The sequence below is a fragment of the Rhea americana genome, unplaced genomic scaffold, assembly GCF_003343005.1.
Source record: "Rhea americana isolate MKP2758 unplaced genomic scaffold, rheAme1 scaffold_95, whole genome shotgun sequence".
Taxonomy (NCBI): Eukaryota; Metazoa; Chordata; class Aves; order Rheiformes; family Rheidae; genus Rhea; species Rhea americana.
Genome location: NW_028187144.1, coordinates 3,058,925 through 3,082,217, shown reverse-complemented (window position 1 = coordinate 3,082,217; position 23,293 = coordinate 3,058,925). Strand labels below are relative to the sequence as shown.

At 41.8% G+C, this 23,293-nt stretch overlaps 1 protein-coding gene across 3 annotated transcripts in view; it reads right to left on the bottom strand.

Annotated features, from left to right (window-relative positions):
* The window catches only part of LCP1 (lymphocyte cytosolic protein 1), a 51,964-nt gene that overhangs the window by 28,444 nt on the left and 227 nt on the right, over positions 1-23,293 (bottom strand). The window contains exon 1 of one of the 3 annotated variants that reach the window (XM_085324978.1): positions 3,484-3,588. The exons of 1 other annotated variant lie outside the window; for it this stretch is intronic. The gene's annotated coding sequence lies outside the window, so the exon portion shown is untranslated. One more of the 3 variants, XM_085324976.1, reaches the window with a different exon arrangement.

Sequence of the window (23,293 nt, the reverse complement as noted above, 5' to 3'; positions counted from 1 at the left end):
AGTTTTCCAAACAGATTCAGTCCTTCAGCAAATTTCCTATTTGGTACAAAAAGGCCAGCCCCAAGCAGCCCCACCTCTGTTCACAAGTGAGGAGGAGGAGGATGCTCGGCAGAAGCATGCTGGATACTGGTATGAGGAGCTCCTCCATGCCTGCCACATCCTGAATAGGGACAGAAAACCCTCCTGCAGACAGATAAAAGCCTCTCTCCATACTCCTGTCAAGTAGTCACCATACTGCAACACGGCAGCAAAAGATCTGATCACAAAGTACTGACTCAGTTCAAATTTACCAAGAAAGCACATTATCTGATGCAAGAGTGCTTGTTTCCAGCTTATTAGGATGAAAGCAGTTCCTCTCTGCATGGAAAATATTAAAAACATCTTCCACCCATAAAAAAGGGGTGGACACATTATTTTTAGGTACAGACTGAAAATATGCATTTGCGTTTGATTGATTCCACTTGGATTTATGTATCTCATGTCATGTGCTGTGGTTTCGGAGATCCTGTGCATGTTGCCAGCACCCAGAATAGACTGGTGGCCTGTCCATACTGGGAGCTATATTATTTTTATCAGTTCTGCACAACTCTTCACTGATTTCAGCAAGGGATTCCTAAGGGCACAGGAAGCCCCCAGGCAAGCAGACCATTTAACCCCCAAACCGGGCCAGACAGATGGGCTCCCCATCTGAATATCCTCTCTCCTTATGGGCGGCCTTCTGCTTGGAGCCAGCCCTGCAGTCGCACCATGCTTGGAGCTGTGGGGTCTCCCTGCACGGGGGAAACTGAGCAGAAACTTAATTAAATTGAGCACAGCGTTCTTACGCCTGTTTTGGCTTGGTAACTGAGCATCTGGCCATCCCAAAGATACCCTCCTACCGCACAGCAGTATTTCAAAGGCTTCAATCGGCGCTCCTTGGCCTTGCCAAGGACTGTGCCACTGCAGCCCCAATCGTGCTGAGAAAATGCAGCATCCTCTCTCACCTGCACCCACGCAGGGATGTGAGTGGGAGGCTGCTGGTGGCCCTGCTTTCCCTGGGCACCCTGCCTCTGCGGCGCCCRCCACGCGCGCCCGCTCGCACCCAGAGCCCTCACCTCGGGGCGCGCAGCGCTCCCTCCTCCAGTTCTCACTGCTTTGGCTCCTGCGGGGCCATTTGCCGCCGTCCCCACGCCGGTGGCCCGCAGCCCCGAGGAGGGCTGCCAGCGCCCACCACGGGAAACGGCACCGTCGGAGGCAGTCGGCCGTGCCAGCCACCACGGGAAACGTGTCACTGCCAGGAATGTATTGCAGCTGGCAACTCTAAAATGGTCTCAATTTAACAGGCTGCAAACCCCTGGCAGCCTCTTTTCTCTTTGAACAATTTATTTCTCAGCCTATAGCCTTCCTCTTCGATAAATGAAAAAAATGTCTGTTTTACTAAACCATGGCCAACGTAGAGCTGCATACGCTGTCTTAGAGCACAACTGAATTTAGTATGCTAAATGCAGTTTGCTTTTTTGATAAATATTTTTTGTTTTGACAAAAAAAATTTAGTTTTTGTATCAGCATTTCACTGGATTCTACTGTTTCGCCAGAAAGAGATGACAGCATGAAAATCGGCTAAATTTCTGAACGCACTGTACTTTCTTGAATTCATCTCCCCATTCTTCCCCTTCACTCAGCTTCCCTCTAAAGTTTTCATACGTTAAAGAATATATAGTGATGACTTCTACTGTGGGATTTCCATCAAAATGTCTCGTAACTATGCTTCATGCTATACAGCTGAATTTTAGGCTGCTCATGACTGAAATCAGTAGTGAAAAGTATTAAAAAAACCTGCTAGCATAACATAACACTATGGAGTGCATGGCAGATTTTGTGAGCAAGGAGAGAGAAGAAACAGCACTGGACTTGTTGAAATACAATGATTTTTATACAATATCTCAAAGTTACTATAACCATAACCAGTATTCAGTCAAAATGCTTAACAGATTTCAGCTGAGGAAGCATATTCAAAAACATTAACAGCACAACCCCTGCTTCTTTTTTGACCTGTTGTGTGAGAGCTCTTTCTTCAGCTTCTGAGCTAAATCAGTCTGGGCAGAGCTGATGTAGAAATCCCCGCTCCTGCTATCAGTATGCAAGCAGGTATTTCCCAGTTCCTCCTGGCTCTAACAACCCCCTTCGATGGAGTTTCCCAGCAAAGAGGGGGGTTTCTGCCTGTCTTACAGCTCAGGCCCATCTCTGATCCCCTCTCCTARGGGCAAACCACTCTTGCATGAGAAGCAAGAGATAGGAGAGATGTTTACATGCTGGAGTCTCCACATGACAGATTTAAGGGTGCAATCTGCTTTTATCAAGATACTCAAGCAGCCATCTCATGAGCACCCACCTGCACCTCTACTGATACAACCCCATTTGCCATTTGTTTGGAGATTGTCTTCACTTGATATTTTTACAAGTGATGGGTCAAGTGGCTAATGCCTTCTGTGGCTTCGGCTACACTAACAATGACCTGAGGTCCCATTTGTTTGAWAAGCAAAGTTGCTCACAGACTTAAGGATCAGTTGTACAGCCAGCGTGTAACTTGAATGTGCTTACTGAAGAAACCAGTACCTGAATAAAACATCAAAGTCTACCGCTCTTAGAGAGCATAAAGATAAGCCCAAAGGTCCATGTACATATACTACCTCCTRTATTTTTGTAGAACATAGTCTCTCGGAGCATTGTGACATTTGCAAGTCAGAGTTCATCTACAGCCTGAATTAAAATCCCAAAGAAGTCAAGGGACAACTCTGACCAGCGTCAAGATCCTAAAAACAAATATAGTCTTAGAACCACCTCATATCACTGATTTTTAAGTAAAAGTCCCTAGTACAATCCGTATAGTCAAAAAATACAATCAGTTACATTTGGCTCCAAATCCATGGATCAATTTGCCTGGAGAGTGTAACTACACATTACATTTATAAAAGCCTAATATGAATGTCCTAACAGGCAGCACAGTGTATCGTAAACAATATGAGCTGAAATACATTAGCTTTAAAAATCAGTCTTTTCATCACGGAAACTAGAATTATCCTGTTACAAGGATCCAAATAACTCTCAATCCAAATAACTGCTCAACACTTTCTTACACCCTGCCAAGCTAACCAAATTCCAGCAAATGGAAATTTAAAGGCTACCACTCTATTCAGTCAAATACCACTTTAACCAGTTAAATTGGTGACTTATTTTCTGAAGATCTGTAGAAATACTATGCACAGAACAATTGCAAAATGTTTCATGTTACTACTAAAGCTGTACTTCTTTTTCAAGGCAACCACAATTTCCTGTGCAGTTAAACTACTTGTAGACTCAGTAAGAGTGGTTTGCTGAAAAACAGCAGGTGCCCTGAACTTACCTCGTGGTCTCAAATTGTGGGTCCAAACTGCCAAAGCAACTGCGTGTCAGCTGCAACTCCAATGGAAAGGAGGGAACTTAAAAAAAAAAAAAAAAACTTACGGTAGGCTGGGAAACTGCAAAAACGGTATGTCGAAACAGGTCGTTGTGTGCGTAGGAAAATGTTGCTTTTCTGAAAGAGCAGCTAGTCAAGCCCAGGACTGTGAGCCTAAGACTGAGCCCAGTGAAGGAAGTGACTAGTGACAAAACATCATAGTGAAATAGATTTTGTCTTTATAAGGAAATTTAGCATTCTCTGCTCTCCCTCCCTCCTCACCTCGTTACTCACAGAACAGGTCCACTTACATGCACCACTTCCTTTTTCTTGCTTTTACTTCTTTAGTTCTTTTCTCTCTCACTAAACATGTGTGCACACATCCACATACTTTTGTGCTGTATCTCTTCCATGATAAAACCATTTACATTTTAAAATCACAGAATAATCAAGGTCTTATTCCAGCTCCCTGCTTAAAGCAGGGCCAGCTGCAAAATTAAGTCAAGCTGCTCAAAGCGATGTCTCCAGGGAAGGAGATCGCTCAGCACCTCTGGGCAACTTGTGCTGATGTTTGACTGTCCCTACATCTAATACAAATTTCCCTTGTTGCAATTTATGACCGTTCATTGTCATCCTTGCAATGTGCACCTCTAAAGAAAGTCTGGCTCCGACTTCTCTACAAGCTCCTAGTAGGCAGTTTTAGACAGCAAGATCTCCATCAGCTCTCTCTCCTCCAGGCAGAACAAGCCCAGGTCTCTGCACCTCTCCTTGCACCTCATGTGCTCCAGCCCTCTGACCATCCTGCTGGCTGGTCACAACTCCTCATGCAGCCTCACACGTGCSAAAAATTTCAGGGATATGCTTCCCAGATATACTGAGGCTCAAGTGTACAGTGATTAAAATGGATGCAAATGGATGCTGTCTTTTAACACCCATGAAGCAGCGCTTCAGAAGACTTAACAGAATTGAAAATACAACATCAATTTATGAAAATGATTCATCATCTCTGTGGGGATTTTAAGTAATGTCCTGCCTTAAGAACAAAATTTTCACCAATTTCCACAGGGACAGGAATCATCCTTTAGCTTTTTAAATAACTTCTCTTATGATTCTTACTTCTGAAAATATACAGCTGAAAGAAAGAACAAGAATGGGCAGCTTTCACAAAAACCCTGTGATACATCATTCATCAAATCAGCTGAACTATCACCTACATGCTGATACAGAGAACTTMAAGGGAAATCTTTTCACAAATAAAACTCCACAGTTAAGATCCCATGAATTTAACCACTCAGAGCCCCATGTTACAGGGAAAATGGGGCAAAGAGTTTGAGAGTAACTAAAAGGCACAAAATGTTAAAAGGATTGGAATGCCCTTCCTGATACTCAAGCACAAAACGTACAAAAACACAGGAGGGGAAGGAACCTCCTAGATCAGAGAAATTCCCCAGGCGTACTCGAAAAGTAGCTGAATGTCTTGCTCCTGCTATTCCTTATTGGAAGAGTCCTCCTTAACTTTGCTGCTCTGACGGTTAAAAAACTCCTGATTTCCAACCAAAACTTACCTAAGGTAAGGAATGAGCTTAGCAATTGAAATGTATTTGCCATATGAATTCTTGAATGAACAACACCACAGTAAGTTTTCATTCTAATTTTTCATATCTAGGGATTGGTTGCAGCCCCAGGCATAATATTGAAACCCTTTAAACATTTTTGTTAGAATTGTAATAACAATTCATATGACAAAGTACACTATGAGCCATTCTTTTTTATCCAGTTGACTTCTTAACATTGTGGAAAGAACTTCAAAGATCTGACTATGCAGGGCAGGTACAGTGTTTTGGCCTTAAATTTTACATACAGTCTCCATGGTTTTTGTTACTATACAAAGAGACTAGATGGTTCTACTCTACTTTCTTTATGGTATCTCATTATTTTAAGGACYATGCCAAAGCTTCTCCTTTTTGCTTCCTATGTTACAGCATCAGCCTYGAAAATATTTGCCCCAACTTTTTTCTTAAAGATTTTTTCAAACCTTTAATTATTTCTGTTGCTCTCCATGGAATCATCTTGAATGCCGTAATACCTTTCCCGAAATAAGAATGAGGGCACCAACTGGATTATTCCACGCTATTATTTTGTATTATACTGCATGCCTTAGATACAACATCCTGTTGTAGAAGAGACCTAGGAATGCACGTTTACTTATGCCATCTGCACAGCACACCAGAAAGCTGAGGGGTTCAGATTTTCCTCTCTAATGTATATCACTTCATATTCATCTATTTATACTGAACTCAATACTGTGTGATCAGTACACAGCACTGACTCATACCAATACACATCATTATGTACCAGCTGTGCTAAAACAATGCTGTCTAGCTCAGAAATGCAAATATGTGAGTGGAATTTAAAGAATGATCACTTTACAGGCCAAGTATGAGCACAAAATTTTTATGTATTTGCCATATGGATCACGGACCCATTTCCTTTTTTTTTTTTTTTTTTTTTTTTTTTTTTTTTTTTTTTTTTTTTTTTTTTTTTTTTTTTTTTTTTTTTTTTTTTTGCCTTATTTCAAGGCCTGTGGAGATTTCTCTGGGTATACCTAAAATGTTGTCTCACCAAAAGTTATTAAGCTTAAGTATACCTTACACTTAAACCAAGTTATAGTCCTTTCATGACAGCACACCATTTAAATTCTGCACTGTGTAAATGTGAAACATCACACAACTGATTTATCAGGCAGAATTAAGTTACATTCAGCTGCTGCTATATCCCACTTGTGTGATGTTCATCTGTGGTATTGCTGACAATGTATGACTGTATGAAAATGTATGACAATGATCTCTTTAATGTAATTCCTTACACGAGTCAGAATGCTGCAGATGATCATTATAGTATCTATTTCCTAGAACTGCTTTGAATCGTAACTGTTCAAAATGGGTAGCTTGTACTTTGCAATAAAGTGTGTTTACAGTTAGCAACAGACTAACTGGTATCATAGTAGGCTGCACTGTGAAACTGAGATAATGTCCATTACTGTCCCACCATAAAAAAATAATATACTTGTGCTGGAGCTACAGTCTTAGGGCTAAACTCTGGATGAAGCTAGTTTGAGATTTGCCTGCATGAAAGGCAGAAGAATTAGAGAGGGACATTCTTCCAGTTCCAGCCAAAGACATTAGGAGACAACTAAGATTATCTACAGAAGTGCTACATAAATTAACATGCACTGTGTCTATTCACTCACTGAGAGAAGACATATAAGTATAATCAGACTATGCAACTGAGCTACTGCAGAGGTTAAAAACAATCCTTTCCTCTCTGTTGTCACAGATAAAGCACTTCAAAAGCCTTGCCCATTATCATCTCTATGGATAAAGTACCTTTCCTTCCACACACCTTTTGTAATGCTCACACTATCATCCTGCTGCCTATGCAAAACAGAGCCATGCTTCACTGCAGGTCAATCAGACCATGTCACCACAGTCTTGAAATCCTTCCACTGGGTTTCTCCTCCACCCTGTACAGGCCTCAGCTCTCCATCTACCTCTGCATCAGTCAAGCAGCTCTGAACATCATGTTGCCTTCACTCCCTTCTCCTTTCCTGTGAACATGCTGTCAGCTTCTCCTCCTTCACCTCTAGGTGAAGGCTTGGGGCTCCTGAGGAATGGCAGTGACTGCTCACTTTCTTCTAAAAGAATGGAACCAGTGAGATGGTGACAGAGGCAGCTTGCCATCAGTAGAATTGTCATGGCATCAAGTTGGAAATTTCTTAGCAAAGTGAGTAAGCAGCAGCCCAATAAAGCTGCAGGAACCATTGATCCTCTTTCCTCCCATGAGTGGGAATCATTCTGGAGGGAACTGGCATCTGACTAAGCAGAGGTATAGCAGCTTAATCTTACTTGGCACCATTTCATTCCGGTAGCACAGAAGGAACCTGCAGGGTTCCCCATCAAAGGAGGGAGTATGGGAGTGCTGTAGGTGAACAGTTTCCCCGTGAGAACTAAGGAAGGATATCTCAGTGGTGGCCTTTTCTGGAAGGACTACTTCTTGGATCTTGTTGTTGTAATGACCTGCTGTAGTCTCCCAAGACTTTTGCCCTTCTTCAGGCTGCTTCTGCTTCATGGAATGAGCTTCTCCAGAAGCCCTACTTTGAAAAACCACAGGTTCTTAAAATGCAACACCTTCCTTACCTCTGCTGATACAGTTGTGGGTTGGGTACATGTCCTTTGCCCACAAAAATATATAAGACAGAAAGAGTGTGGTGGAGAGCAGAGTAGGGATAGAAGCACAGATCTTCCACAATGACAGTGAAGCTTCCTGCAGACCTTGCAAAGCATCTTTATTTTACTGGCAGTACAATTTTAAGTGAGCCCTTTGAGAGGAACCTCTTTGTCCATTAAAAACTAGGGCAAATATAAATTAATGGAAATTGTTTAATAAGTAATCTCATTTAGAGAAATATTATCTTGCTCTTATATAAGTACAGCAGACCTGATCTCAATCCTGCTAGTTTGATGCAATCTGAATCACAGTTTTATCCAGTGTGACCCTCTTCTTGTTCATATTATAGTCAGTAACACTAATGATTTAGGCACTGAAATGCCTGTCTCACTCCTGAAAATGTAAACTATGAACCTAAGTGCTGCTGAAAGGTAAAAGAGTCTTTGAGAATCAGGAGTTATTACTCCTATGGCAAGCACTCAGGTAGGAGCTAATTTGACCTGCAATATTTGTCCGAGCAGGCTATCCTTCCACTGGGATTGTCTGAGTGCCATGTGTGATATCTGCAAGATCGATCATACTACAGACAGTGAGCTTTGCAAAATATATGTGAAAATAACATCTTTTATGTTGAATTTGCCATGCATTGGCTATGCTAAAAGAAGTGGGGAGGGGGATATCATGACACCACCAAATATCTACAGGAGCAACAAGAGAGTCTTGCTCTTCAACTCAATCTGTTCAAGCAGGAAGAGATGGCAGCAGATCTACTGCTGAAGGACTTCACCTCATGTTGGGGTCTGTCACCACGCTCTCTTYCTTCTCAGTCTATGGGATACCCCCATGCAACCACCTCCATCCATGCCAGGACCCACCAATCCTGTGGACCTCTTCTACTGGAAGTGCTGACCTGAGGCTCTGCAAGGGAGAAGTGCTGCTGCAGGGAAAGAGAGGTCCAGAGGTTGCAGAGAGACAGGGCAGCACTGTGCTCCATGGAGCAAGGCTTTTGTGCACATGCAAGACTAGGGGAGAAGAGAGAGATCAGCCTGGAGGGCAATGGATCCCAGCTACAGGAGTGTGAGAAAATGAAGAGAAACATCTGCCAGAGAACAGATTTGGTAACCCCAAGAATGAAGCAGCAAAAAAATATTTTCCCTTCAGCAGAGAGGAAAATCTAGACTTTCCTATTGGACCAGGTAGAGACAGGCATGTAAAAAGAAGTTATCGCATATTGAAAAGAGTGGGTTTGGTGGGATCATTCCAAGAAGCAGCAGTTCATCAAATTTCACCCTTTGTCTTAGAGCTGGGCCCAGGAAGAGGGTAATGTGTTGTTATCAAGAATGGAAGAGTCTTTTACGGTTCTGTATGCTTGAGCAAATCTTGGTTTTAAAACTTGAGTCTTCTAGGGAAATCTTTTATTTCTGAAGGCTGTCATTGAAGGGCTGTCTTAATTGGGAATCAAGATAAACCACAAATAAACTAAGAAGAGATTGTCTCCACAAAGCAAAAAGGTCACTCCTGAAGAGCAGGTACAACCAGTCCAGAAAGATTTACACTCCCCAAAACACATGAAAGGGAGCCTAGAAGAGAACACAACCTGTTGACAGAGGAACACACTGGGCAGTTATCAGTTGCTGATCTTGGAGCAGGTTGTTCCTTTAGAAGTAGATAAACGTTTCTATGTAACAGAAGTCAGATAGCTCTGACTCCATGGATGAACATTGTGTTGTCAGACTTGGTACCAAAGCACCAAAGTCGTTCGCTTCAAAAAGATCTTCTACACTGAAGTTGCTGGGTGTTTCTGAAAATTTTACTTACGACAAAGTCCCAGAGAATTGTGGCAAGAGCTTAGTCTTACTTAAAAAGCACAAGGAAGATTAATTTCCCGCAAACAGTCTAACGTTTGAAGAAGCATTTACAGAAGTGAAAAATGAAATCGTAAATATATATATATATATATATATATATATATAAATGAAAGCAATAATGAACAAATAATATGAAAGTGTATACCCCAATACAAATTTAATAATCTATGCCCAGCCATGAATTTGCAGAATTCTGCAAATTAAGCAGAATTCTCCATTTGTTGCAATGGGGAGAACTAGTGAAATATTAGTAACAGTACATAAGCTAATCTTAGGTTTTGGGCTGGGGGAGAGGAGAAAAACAGGTTAGAAAAGTCTCTGGCCATTATTAACTGAAACAGCAGCCATAACATGCAGCTTGCCAGCAGATCTGAATTAAGTGGAAGGAAGAAATTGTCCTCTGGCTCTCATGAAAATGTACTGGATTCTCAAGCCTCAAATAGAGACTTACAGTGACTCTACAAGCTGACGAACCCATTTCCAGAAGAGTATGAGCAAGAGGTGTGGTTCTCAAACATTTACAATACTATTGACTCTCGTGACTTTACTTTCACTCTTACTAAAACTGGAGTGTCAGTTAGCCCCTGACTTAACTGACCATCTGTTTTCTAGGGTTTCTTTTTTTCTTCCAGTAAGTATTTCTTTCTGTGATAGGAGGAAAAAGGTAAGAACACGACTTCAGAGACTCAGCTGATTAGAGGCTTACAGGAGTAAAAAGGGTGGAAAAGCAGAGAGAAAAATGTTCATTTTTAATTAAAATTTGYATGATGGTTGCTTCAGGCAAAGCTGAGAGGGAGTAAAGTCACGATTTTTGAGAATCTGGATCTGGCAAAAGCTGTCTCATAGTTAACTGACTTTGTCATTTATTTATTACATTTAGAGTCTCTCCATCTCATTCTTCAGCTATAGGTGGTTTTGGCACTGTAGCAAAATGGGCTTCCCTGCACATCCTCCTTTCCTTAATACGTAGGCGACACAACTCCGCAGTGTGTGCAGGGAACCTGTCMCAATAATGATAAAGCACTTGTGCTGGGAACAGAGGCCTCGTAATTCTACAACCAGAATTTCAAATATCTGTCTTCTGCTGCAAACTGGCAGGAAAAAGCAATTATAAATGAAKCTACTCTTTAGAGTAAGTTCTCCCAAGATGGCTTTTTCCCAAGTGTCTTAGAAAAGGACAATTTAATCTGCTTTGGTTCCAGAAGGAGATCTGCAAACAAACACCTGTATAACTGAACAAAATGCTTTGTGCACATAGGCACACTCTCATACATACCTTCTTGTATACACTATCACTATATTATGATTTTAAATGTTTTTAAATGTTGGAAATTTTAGCTTTATAGGCTGTTTGGTTTGCTTTTAGCTTTTTTTCATTTTCTTCTCTCAGCTTCTTCAAAATATACATTTCTGTGTATCTTCCTCTTTTCTTTTTGCATGTTTTCCTGTATTCTTTCTTCTTTTCCCTTTATATAGCTTCCATATTTTTTCCATTCTCTGTTTTGCTCTTTCCATTTTCTCACTCCTGCTAACATATTCTAATAGTTTCTGCTTGCTTTTTGTCACTCAGCATTCTTTTGTCAATGATGTTCATTGTAATGTTTATAAAGGTATGCATTCAGCTCTTGCTCCACTGCTGTTTGCTGCATCTCGCCTGTATTTTCCAAACCCAGGGTCACTGGCCCAAAATTCTAAGCAGAAACTGCAACACACTGYTGCTCAGAAGCCTGCAAAAGCAGTTATCAGTTCCCTGTCAGGGGAGGAAGTTTGCCTCCCCCACGAGGAAGTTGCTGTGTTTCTATAGCACATTAAAAAAATCTCAGTACAGAATCTGGATAGCAAATGCCCAGACTGTAGAATTTCATTTCCAAGCTTGCCGCAGTTGTTTTCAGAGCACATTCTGCTTCTAGTTCTGTGTCAGGGGGACTCATCATCCTTCTGCAGATGAAGGATGAAAACCAAGACTAGGCTGATTGTGTGCCATGCTGTTTGACAGCCCTTTGCTCAGGAGTATGTTCTGCATCAACAAAAGCTGCAGGAAAAAAGAAAAAAAAAGATTGTTTTTTGATGGAGGCATTAATAAAGAAATTAAACACTGGAGCTGTCTGAGGCGAGGCTTTCTGCAAAGGCCATAGTAGGAAAATCCTAAATGGAATGGATGTATCCAACAAATTCTTACCTGGTACATTTCTATTCTTAAAAGAGGAATGCAAAAAGTGCCACCTTCTTTCCTGACAAATCTGATCCCAGTAAGTAAGTGATTAAGAAAAACTCTGAGTCAGAGCTTATATATCCCTTCCATAACAGGTAAGCTAACAGACCTGAAAAAGCTTGGGGGTTGGGGGTACATCTCTGCAGCTCTCTGTCTGATGGTTATCAAAAACATCACTTAGAGCTGGTCTCAGCCAAAATTCTACTTCAGCCCAAGCCTCTCAAAAATCTAGATATGATTCCTTTATGTCTTCCACATCAGCTTTGCTTATCTCAAAAAAGCAAAAACAAGCTTTTGCTTCCAATGTTCTCATCTTGCTGGTCAAATACCTTCCCTTTCAGTGGTTAGGACTGATACTCATTGGAAGCTCAGCTGAGACAAAGTTGAAGAGATGTGGATGCACTCTGGAAAATAATCAAAGGGTACTAGTCCAAAGACAGTTACAAAACTTCAGATTCTGGAAGTCAACATAGTGCAGCAGTTGAGCTTTGGCAGCAACAGTGGCCAAGACTGAGAGGCTTTCTATTTTGATTTTTTCCTTTTCATCTACATCTGAGCGAAAGTTCGAGGCAACCTAGACAAGTCCTAGCAAAAAATGTAGTTAGCACCTGCTTAAAATATGGCAATTAAGTCAGCAATCATACAAAAGGAATACTTTGTAAAAAAACAAAAATAGGCCTTAATCTAGCTGACTGCTTAAAGTGTAACACCTTGAGGGTAACTTGTAGAAAGATGGAAGATCAGCTACCCAAAGGATGAAGAGTGAAGTGCCAAATGCACATGAAGTGCCGTAAGTGTGCCCACACAGATGAAGCTTGTTTTGCTACTGSTAACTATTACACAGTATCTGCCCGTACTGCTAGAAAATGGCAGACAGAGCAAACAGAACAGATTCTCTTCTTCACATTCTCACCTAGCTGCTCCRTTTTCTGTGGCTGCCGTGGCCAATGCACACTGAAAAGTAACAAGAGAAAGTCATCACATGTTTTCAAATGTCTCAAGAACAGCTGCTAAATGACTCTTCTTGAAGAGCAGCACTAACCATTAGCTCTTACAAAGTTATCTAAAACAGAGAGAAATCAGAAACATTAATCGGTCTTTTGAGATAGCCTTCAAGGGGCACAGGAGCAACTGAAATGTTAAACAAATTCAGTAACACATGAACACATCACAGCTATATTGATCATATATGTGTCTGTGTGCCTGTGTGTGTCTGTGTATGTGTGTCTGTCTGTGTGTGTGTTATCCAGTAAGTGCACTCTTTGCTCTCCTCAATCACATATACCACATATATTCCAGGCAGCACCTAAAGAACCCCCTGAATAAACAGCCCAGGAAGCAATAGCATCCGACATTAAAATGCACTGTATCCCACTAAATAAGTGAATGGACCACAGCATCTTTGCAGGTTACCCTCCAAGCCAAAACTGAGGCCCATTTTCTCAGGCACTCAACTGATCTGTTAGAGAGCAAGAAAACACAACCCATCCCCTAGACAGAAAAGCCAAAGGAAGGGTGGTGGGCAACTGGGCAATACAGATAGTGGACATGTGGCCAGCAGCCCTGTAGTCACTCCTCACTCCGCATGGCCGCTGAAGCAGGGCCRTGGAGCAGGGCTCCCTGGAGGCTAGAGGCTGGAGTCTGGATCAGCCTCACAAGCTGGCTGCCTGTTTGAAAGCAGCAGGAGGGAAGTGGGAGTGCATGCGGTCTGAGGAGAGGGGAACCAAGGAGCCAGATCAGCTTCCCAAATGGCTGAAAGCCATTTGTGGAGCCTTATTCTCTGCCTCAGTTTCCTCTGCATGCTCCACTACTGGTTAATTCAGAGAATGCAGAGGAGGAACCAGGAACCCCACGTGAGCAGTAGGAATTGGTGATGTGCTGTCAGAATGAGATAATTTCCTCCTGCGGCTCCGACTTCAGCACTGCTGGCAGCGTTTTACACGCTCCATAAATGCAAGGGCTGAGCCAAAGAGGCTGCAACGTGAGTATTTTGCAGATGTCCATGGGCATAATTATCTAAACAACCTGGGGCCGGYTGTCTCATTCTACAAGACATGTTCCTACAGACGCTGGAAGCAAGTGCTGCCATGAACAATGCATACAGATCAGACAGGAACACTGCCGCAGTGCTCAGTACGGCTCTGCTCTGTCAGCCAGTGCCCTGAAACACTTCTACTCATCTCACAACCAGAGATCTGCCAGCCCTTCCCAGGAAGTTACTTTGTAGAGGTTGAGATGCCCCTCCATGTCCTATCCCAGTCTACCTCGAACTATGCAATGCTTAAATGAAATGGATTGCTCCGGACTGTGTTTCAGAGGCGGTCTCAAAAACAGGAGTAGCCGTTCACAGGCCAGGGGGTACATTCAGCTTTGCCACTCTGCAGCATACCAATGAAATGGAGATCCAGGCAAGCTAGGGCTTTTGGGGTAGAGAGGCAATTATGGAGCTTGTGTATCTTAACATCCATGTGTTGATCTTACATTGCTTGCATGCTTGAGCCCAGGCAGCAGGGATGCTTGTTCAAAACTACACTGCCTGGCGAACTGGCAGGAAGGAGGAAGGATGGGAGCGTTCTCCTGAGCAGGCACTAGGTATAATAAGCTATGCTACCTGCCAAGGGATAAAAATGGCCCCAGTCACTCTGAGGTGTGAGGTGCTGGTCAGAAAATCCCACTGTCAGTAGGAGATGCTGGCTGCCTGGCATCCCAGCCCCAGCAATTATTTAGAAATGTCTGCACAGCATCGTAGGGATTAGTGGTGGCACCACGCTCTCTGCAAACATCAAGTGTGCATCAGCCCACCTCTGAGGCAAACCTCCCTCTGCTCGTTGTGAGGGCCAGGAGGTAGCTTGCAACTGTTGTCGCAGCAGCAAATGGGGACAGCCTAAGACTCCCCCATAGGGTCTGCAGCTCATGGTTTTCTCAGGAAATGAGAGGGGCCCTGCAACTTGCCTATGCTGTGGAAAGCCTGAAGAGGAGCATGTACACAAGGGGCCAGTAGTGCCAYGGCAGGACACTGTCTTGTGGGACACCTGATGGCAGAAAGATCTGTGCAGGCTGACTGCAGGCAAACCTGGAGAGTGCTTTAAGGATCTGAGGTTTTCCCCAGAGTACCACATAAACCATCCTCTTAGCACCTCAGGTTTGCATAGAGGAACAGGTGATGTGGCCAGGAATTTTTATTCCATAGTGCTCCTAGACACTTCATTCCTTTCTGAGTCCTTGTGTCTTCTTTGTTCCCAGAGCTGTTTTTTATGAGAGCTCCTAGAGCCACTAGGCACTGTTGTTCTAAGGACTGAAGTAAAATAGAGGATAAGAAAGAGGGCTTCCCTAAAGAGTTTGCACTCCCTCAGACAARACAGACAGGGATGTAAAAGAAATGAAATATAACAAGCTGACAGACAGAACAGAAGGATGGTTTCCTACCACCACCATACAGAGAGCTGCAAAGGTGGCAAGGGGATGGGAGGGAGCGGGAGCATCTTCAGCTGTTATTATTTCAATCTCCTTTTCAAGGCAGGGCTGAGAGTTGAGCACACAGGAGAGAGTGTGAGGCTGAGATGAAGATTCATACAAACCACTAAACAGCTCAAGTGAAAGAGGGTTCAGTGGCAAGAGTGGCAGAAACAGTCTGGTGGCACTCAATTAAACCTGATTTGGCTGGTTTAACACTCCTTCAGGCATTTTTTCCTTTTCCCATTTGCCGAGTTATGAGCAGCAGTGTTTCTCACATGACAATAATTCTAAACCATTTTCTAAGCATTAGTGTGGAAAGTATTTATCTATAACAAAGTGCGTTCTTCAGCTCTTCACAACTGAGTAATATGTAATAAAATATCATTTTTAGCTTTTGCTGGCTAGCCAAACTACAGCATCGAGGCAAAGATCTCACACATCCAAATACTTGTCCTGGTCTTTTTCTCTCCTCTGCATGTGAGCTACTCCTGCAACTGGAACAGGAGAAGGAAGAAAAGCTGTGGGATGATTCTAATAGCCTGCAACAATCCCGTAAGAACAAATCTCCCCGTAACTAATGTCACAGTGAACTAAGACTCAGCATGCTCCTATGCAGCCCACAGATACTGGAAGTGCATCCTTGATTGCCTGCTGCAGCTCTGACTTGCAAATCATATTTAAAGGTGTCTTGCAAAGGTAAGATTTAAGCCTATCTAAACCTTCTCAGTAGTGCCAGGTGCATGTTGTAATCCCTGTTTCCTCCACAGTTGAAGAGCTGCTACCTTTCATTTAAAAAATAGATGCAGTTCCATACCCTGTGAGATTTGAGACCATGGAGTTTCTCTGCTTAAAGCTTGGGGACACCTTTGTCAGGCCCATGTCTGGCCATGGCTTCACAAATGAGGCGCCGTGAGGAAAGCTGGCATAGAAACTGCCATGCTGCAGCTATTCCATGCCCAGGGGTATGCTTCAGCAATAAAAGCAAAAGATGTTGATCCACAAAGGAAAGTTTAACAACGCTGCATTTAGTAAGATCCTGTATACCAGCTGTTTAGCTGGCATGCAAAGTTTTGTGCTCATTTCCTTCCCACCATCCAGTTATCTGCATCCACAAAACCCATCTTTCATTAAAAGACATGTTTTCAACAGGCATTCCTATCTGCACTTACAAAATAAGTGAGCAAAGGCTGCATGTTTCTCCAAAATGTCTGGGAAACAACTCACCATATGGGTTCTGTGCACCTGGACAAAGGCGAAAGGGTCCTCAGATCCCACCCAAAGAAAGATTCTGAGTAGGAGGATAGGAAGATATATACAGATACCTGGTAGTCACAGTCTAAAGGAATATCTGTCCTGCAGCTACTAGGATTTCTGATGATGTTACCATCAATTGCATGAAACCAGTTAACTAAGGGCATTTCAACACTGAGACAGAGTAGCACAGAAATATCTTAATTTTCTTAAACAAGCTAGCTTAGATGTTGGTAGCAATCTAGTTGCAGCTAACAAATTCTACTTCTCTTATTTCTAAAAGGCTTACATGTACATACATACACATACAAATATATGTACGTGTCTGTGAGAAGTATCTCCCATGGTTTGAAGTAGTGGTTTATCCATTGGATTGTTCTTCCTTTCTGGACATTTTGTTTGCTTGCAAAACTTCCCATTTGCCCATGTGATGCACATAATTATGAAAGTAGATGTTGCTGAAGACTGGATTTTGTGATGCAAATGAGAACTGTACACAAACACAAAGGCTTGTGCACTCACAGCTTTGCAACAAGTTCACTCAGTGGAGTTACTTGAAACTCAGTCAAAAATGTTAATCTGCGGGCTTTTTTTTATTATTAATTTGAAAATTTGTTTTCTCATCTATGTATGTGGTATCCACACAAAAAAACTGAGGCACACTGGTATTCACAGCATTAAGACTGTACTGCCTTTTTAACTGAAGGAACCTCTCAAAATGAAAAAAGGCAAGGAAAGGATGGTATTTCCTAAAAAATGTGCTTAATAATAAACAAAATCTCATTCTTTTTGATACTAGAAATCAGATGTTTAATGTCTCAGTTATACTCTTACTTAAAGAGATTGAGGGTAGGTCTAAAGAACCTTTAGTAAGGACATTTCCCTTCTCAGATTGACAATAAATCCCTTCCTCATTTCCTGGAGAGTATCTCTTCTTTGAATCTCTTTTTTGACATTGCAATCTGTCTGAGATAAACAGAGGACATATGAACTGTATTTGCAATATGAAATAACAAAACTGGTTATTGTTCCAACCTGTAAAGCATTTAACATCATAAAGAAGCAAAAAGTGCAAACACATTATTTTCCCTTTATTAATCATTTGCCCCAAATGCCTTATGCATACTTAGACCTCTAATTTTTGCAAATAYACTTTCTAATGATATGCATATTTGAAGATAGGTTCTTTACAAAGAATTCATATTTGGGCTTAGTTCTGAGAAATATAATCTTGTAAACCTGGGAGACACTTTGTGGTTGAAAWTCTCCCCAGTCAGAAAGAAACTAGCACAGCACTAATTCCTCTGCCCCCAACTCCTCTCCTACCATCCCATGTGATGTCTGTGTGACTGCTGCACCACTTTACAGGCAGCAGTTGCCCCCTAATCTTGGATCACTTAGTGGCACTGCCAGTCTCTCCCGCCTCGTAAAAGGTAGCCTGTTCCCACATGCAGAGTGTGCAATGCACCTCACTGCACTGCTGGGAGATGGTAGTCCTACCAGTCTCCTTGGCAAAGGATTTGGTTTTGGTTAACTGGTGAGGAGAATGTTTTCCACTGATCCTTGGACTTGAAGCCAGATCAGTGTCTTTTCAGAGGGACACAGATCCTCCTGCATTGGTGGTTCGTGGTCTAGCAAGCAACATCTTGGTCCTACAAGTTATTCTATCTACTCTGGAAATGAAGTRGCTGCTCAGATGACCTCTTCCTGATGAGCAAAGTCCAAGCCTTGGGAAAGCAGGCTCTCTAAGAAACAATAAAGTGAATATTTTAAGATAAAGAGAGCTGCTAGGAGAAACCAAGTTTTTTTTAAGGTGTGCTTCAACTAGTTTATTTTAATTCATAGGCAAGAACACAATTTGATATTACTGCTCATTGTTAACACTTCTCACTGCACTCACTTCAAGTGTTAATCACAGTTCTGACTAGCTTGGCTCATTAAGCCAAGCTGATCAAGTCACAAACATGCAAATGACCTTACTGTACCTGCAAAATGTAATTCAAACCATTTACACTTGTTTCATATGATCTTTGCTGTTTTCCATGGTTTGGTCTTTGCCATTTACTCTAACCCTGAGCAGAGTGTATGAGTTCTAACATCCAGAACCCAAAGATTTCCAAGAACTCATCCACAAGTATTTCAAAGAGCTTGGATGCTATTTTTTTTCCTGAGATCTTAGAGCACAGCTTTCTGACAACTGCTGTTCCTCACTTATCAGACACTTCTCTTTTTTCTGTCTTAAGTTGGGTACTGTGAAAACTAAGTTTAATTCTGAAAACTCTGGTCTGGCTACATAGCTGAAAAAAACTAGAGAGCAAAGCCACGAGACCTGCGTGGATATAAAGACAGCAAATATTAAGAAAAATTCTGGGGGCAGGGGGGAGAAGAGAAAGTAGTCTGCTAAAGCTAACTAGTAAGAGTCAAATACATTTTCAAGAGTTTATTACCAATATTTCATGATAAAAATCTCACAAGCTGTATTTCACATTTTTCTTTACAGAGCAAAGACTGTGGTACAAAACAATGGCATAAAAGCTAGAAAATTTTGCTGACATTTAGGAGTATGAATGCCTTCAAATCTAAAGTAGGGTCAAGGCTGTATAATGTAAAAGAACATTTCAATATATGGTTCAAATTATTTATTTTCTTGTAAACACAAAGAAGTATTTGTCTATAAGATGCCAGAAAAAGTGATAGAAAGATCTAATTTTTCAAGTTCTTCTCATAAACAATGGAGTGTAAACGATATTGACAGCTTCTTAGAGTCAATCATTCAGAAGTTTCTACTTATATAATAATTAGAGAATTTTCTCATGTATTTTTTCATAATCATAAAACAAAGAAGTTGTTTCTAAGATACTATTTTTAGGCAGATGTCTTCAGTGACTCAACTTGGGACTTCTGCTTAAGAACACACACTTAAGTTAGTTTTGCATTTCCCCCCATTATTTAATATGACAACAATATAAAACTATTATGGTACATTAAAAAAATAAAAACCAGTAACTCTGCCTTCCTTATTTTTCAGATTGCATCCCTTCTTAAACCCAAAATAATGTCAAACTCAATTTTACTCAGCACTCTGATCCCCTTTTACCAGAGGCACATAAGAAAATGAAACTTTTTTTTTTCCTTTCTGCCAATGATAGGGGAATAGGCAATTTATCCCCAACATGGCAATAGGCACTTGTAAAACATTAACAAAACTGCTTTCATCTTAAAGTTAGACAATATAACATCAAGGTGGCAGGAACTGTAGTAATGGAAGAAACTCCATTTTGATGAGAAACATGGTTATTTATGCTGACAGTTACAAAAAATATTTTGTAAAATATTCAAATGTCTGCAAAAAAAAATTAACTTGAGTTTTCCACTGCTTTACCTTTGGGGAAGTCAACCATGGAAAATGATACTGACCTCCTTTTCCAAACACTTTGGACTCACTGATTTAAGGGTTATATGAAAGTGTTTATACCTGAATGGCTACAGTTAATCTGTCCCAAATACTTTGACACTACAGTTTTAGTCATAATTTACCATCCTATATTACCCAGTTTAAGCAGGCTCAAAATAAAGAATCGTGGGTGTGTTGATTGGAAGGGACTTCTGGAGTTCAAGGGGCTTCTAGAGTTCATCTCCAATTGCTGCTCAAGGGGTTACATTAAAATTCAATGTTCCAAGGAAGGAAACGCCTCTGATGTAGAAGTATACATGCTTACTTAGCACTATATATATGAGTGCTCCCAGCCAAAACAGTTGACTTCCTGCAGAATAAAGGCTTGCAACGACAAGATGAAATATGTTGACCTTCTTCCGAGATTTTGTTTGCAGAACAAAAACTACAAAACTACTTCACTGATGAAAAGGAACACTGCTAAATAAATTTTTAGCTAGGAAAATATTAACTAGGGAAAAATGTTAAATATTGCATTCAGAATAAAACCATGAAAAAGAAGGATAAGGATGATCAAAATAGAAGAACATTAAATACAGACAAAGCAGATTAAAACATAACATAGGGTTTTTTTTTCAAAATGCTAATTAAGTGGACTAGCTGTTTTCTCATAAGGCAGAAGAAAATGAATGCACCGTAAATATTAGGGCTCAGCAGATCACTAGATAGGATAGAACAGGAAAGAATCCTACAGCCTGCAGACATTTACACTGAGTACTGCCCTTCCTAATATTTTGCACTTGACTCAAGCCTCTAACCTACATCCACCCGGACCAATGTCAAGCCTCCCACTAGCCACTTGAGAGCTGGTGGGGTTGGGGCTCTGCTCAGACATCTTCAAAGCGCCTCTCCCACTGGCGATACAGGGGTGCCCGATAAAAGCAAAATACTGAAACGAAAAAAGGAGATGTCTCCTTTGAACCGTACATCAACAATTTAGAAATTCATCCTGCAGGTCCACTTTGAGATGCTGCTACTGATTTGTGAGTTTTTCAGTTGTGCTCCCTATTTCTCCAGTGCTGAAGGTCAGTAGGAAGACCAACAACATACTTCTAGCTTCCTCCTGAATAAAGTCATATCATTTTAGCAACTCACACCATTTTGATTGCTACCTATTTATATCCAGCCCTTAAAACTGAATTACAGATTCTCTAACAGCAAGGAAAGTAATATATTTTCTGTTAAATTACTATATTGTCATGAGAAAAACCTGCAGGTTATCTGTAAAAAAAAATCCTGTTATTCAGCAACAGTACCAGTTACACGTATGTATGCTGAGGGAAAGAAGTTCATCTGAGCCCTCCTCTTAACTCAAGARCATGCTCCCAGTGGAGTCCAACCTAAAATTCCTCACTGCTTTTCTCTGATTTTGAATGGATAGTCAGAGTGTATTTGTTAYCCGACATCTTATTTTTTAATACCAGTACTTTTAATGGAGCAAAGGCTATCTCAAGTGTGGGCTGCACAGAAAAATTGAGGAATTGCAGGTCTGTCATAAAGACAGATGGGGTGAGAGACAGAAAGTGTTAATAGTGAGGAACTACTGCATGGGTGAGAAAGGGATTTCCATTTTGTTTTATAACTCAGGAATAACATTTACAGCGTAATCTATTACTAGCTGCTACTGCTGATCTTTTCACTCACAATTATGCTTCTTACTGATCATTAAAAGAATAGAGAGATAATTTTGGAAGCAACTCTTGGATCAGCTAATGGAATCACTGTCCAGTCAGTCACCCAAAACAGATTGCCCAAGATATTCATTGCCAAGTCCTTCTGTGGATTCAGACCACAGCACCTCCCACATGCCTAGTTTCACTAAACATTCAGTCAGACTGCTGGGATCACAGACTCCGCCACTGCCACAGAAAAGATCYGGAACACAAAATGGAAATGGGCTCCAAAATGGAAATGTGTATTTCCACACCAAGGAGAATTCACAAAAGCCTTCTAGTGAGGCAGGGTTTTAAACAAAACTCTCAYCCCAGTCTTTTATGCTGAAACAAAAAAGATAGGCCTTGATCTGTCTTCCTGGGCAGTAGCCCAACAGAGAGCCTGGAGATAGCATTGCCAGAAAGGATTTGCCCCTACTGTCCCAGCCAAGAGTGGTACCTGGAAGATGTAAACTTGTCAGTCCCAAAGGCAGTACAATAATCTGATTTACGCAAACCTGTGTCTCACCTGCCAAACACTTGGCCTCGTACCTGCTGGTGAAACTTCTAACTTTGCTGAATTTAGTGCCCAGATGAAGAAAAATTACAAATTTTGGTAAGAGCTTGTTGGATTATACCTAGTGGCAGTCCCAAAATTCTACATTCACCTTGGGGAAAGACTGCCACCGAGTAGTCAGCTGTCAACAATATGAACACATCCAATAAGTTAAAGTAAGATGACTCTAGTGAAGGCCCTCATCAGGATATCATCTCCAAGCACGTGCTTGCACCTAATCCATAGGATTCAGAGTGCTTCCACGCTCCCAGGTCCTGATGCTCATCCCTGCCACATCCTAACTCCCGACCAGGAYGAGAGACGTAGGCATGAACCATCCCCCTTCCCCTCTTCCCATCAGGAGCCTGGACAGTGAGAGGTGAGGTGCCCTCTAACCAGCCCAGCACGCAGCAGGCGTCCGCATGCCGACTGAGATGCCACTGCCGGTTCTGGACGAATGTGGTGACACCAAGAGGTCCTGCCCACACAAGCGCCCAGTCGAATGTGGGAAGAGTTCGTGCTTTTGCCCCGCGCGCGTGTTAAGAGGTGTTCCTCAGCTAAGAGGCTTTGCTTTGTATCTGACACCACTAAGCACAAAGCAAACGATAAAACCAGCAGCACCCAAGCAAAATATTGATTCCCAAACAATGTCTGTATACAAAATTTAAATACGTCGATGTGTCACATAAATAATTCCCCTCCGGCATCCATTACACACATTGCAGCCATACCTTTGATTTCATCTGCATAGTTTCTTTCATACAGAGATACCAGATTTTTTTCCCTCATCCTATTCCAACCATTAGCCTCTAGGCAGCGGAATAGGTACAAGGGAAGAGCAGAAGCAGAGGCAACGCAGGGGAATTGATTTGATGCCAATCTAGTTGGAAAACGTTAACCTTGCAGACAAGGGACAAACAGCAGAGTCATCTGCACCATGCAAAACGGCGTCTTCATTTCCACAATGAGTCAAAAGGAAATGACCTTCAGTAATTCTTAAAACTATTTCTGATATAAAGAAGTTGTCCGTAGTGGGGCCCTGTGGACAAAAAGGAGTGTAACAAATAAATACTAAGATCCCTCTGCCGACGGAGCAGGTTTCGACACAGAAAACGATGGTGAGTGGTCACCGCCGGCACAGCACCGCCACGGACTGCCCCGAGCGCAGCCCGCGCAGCCGCTTCCCTCCAGCTCTCGTTGCG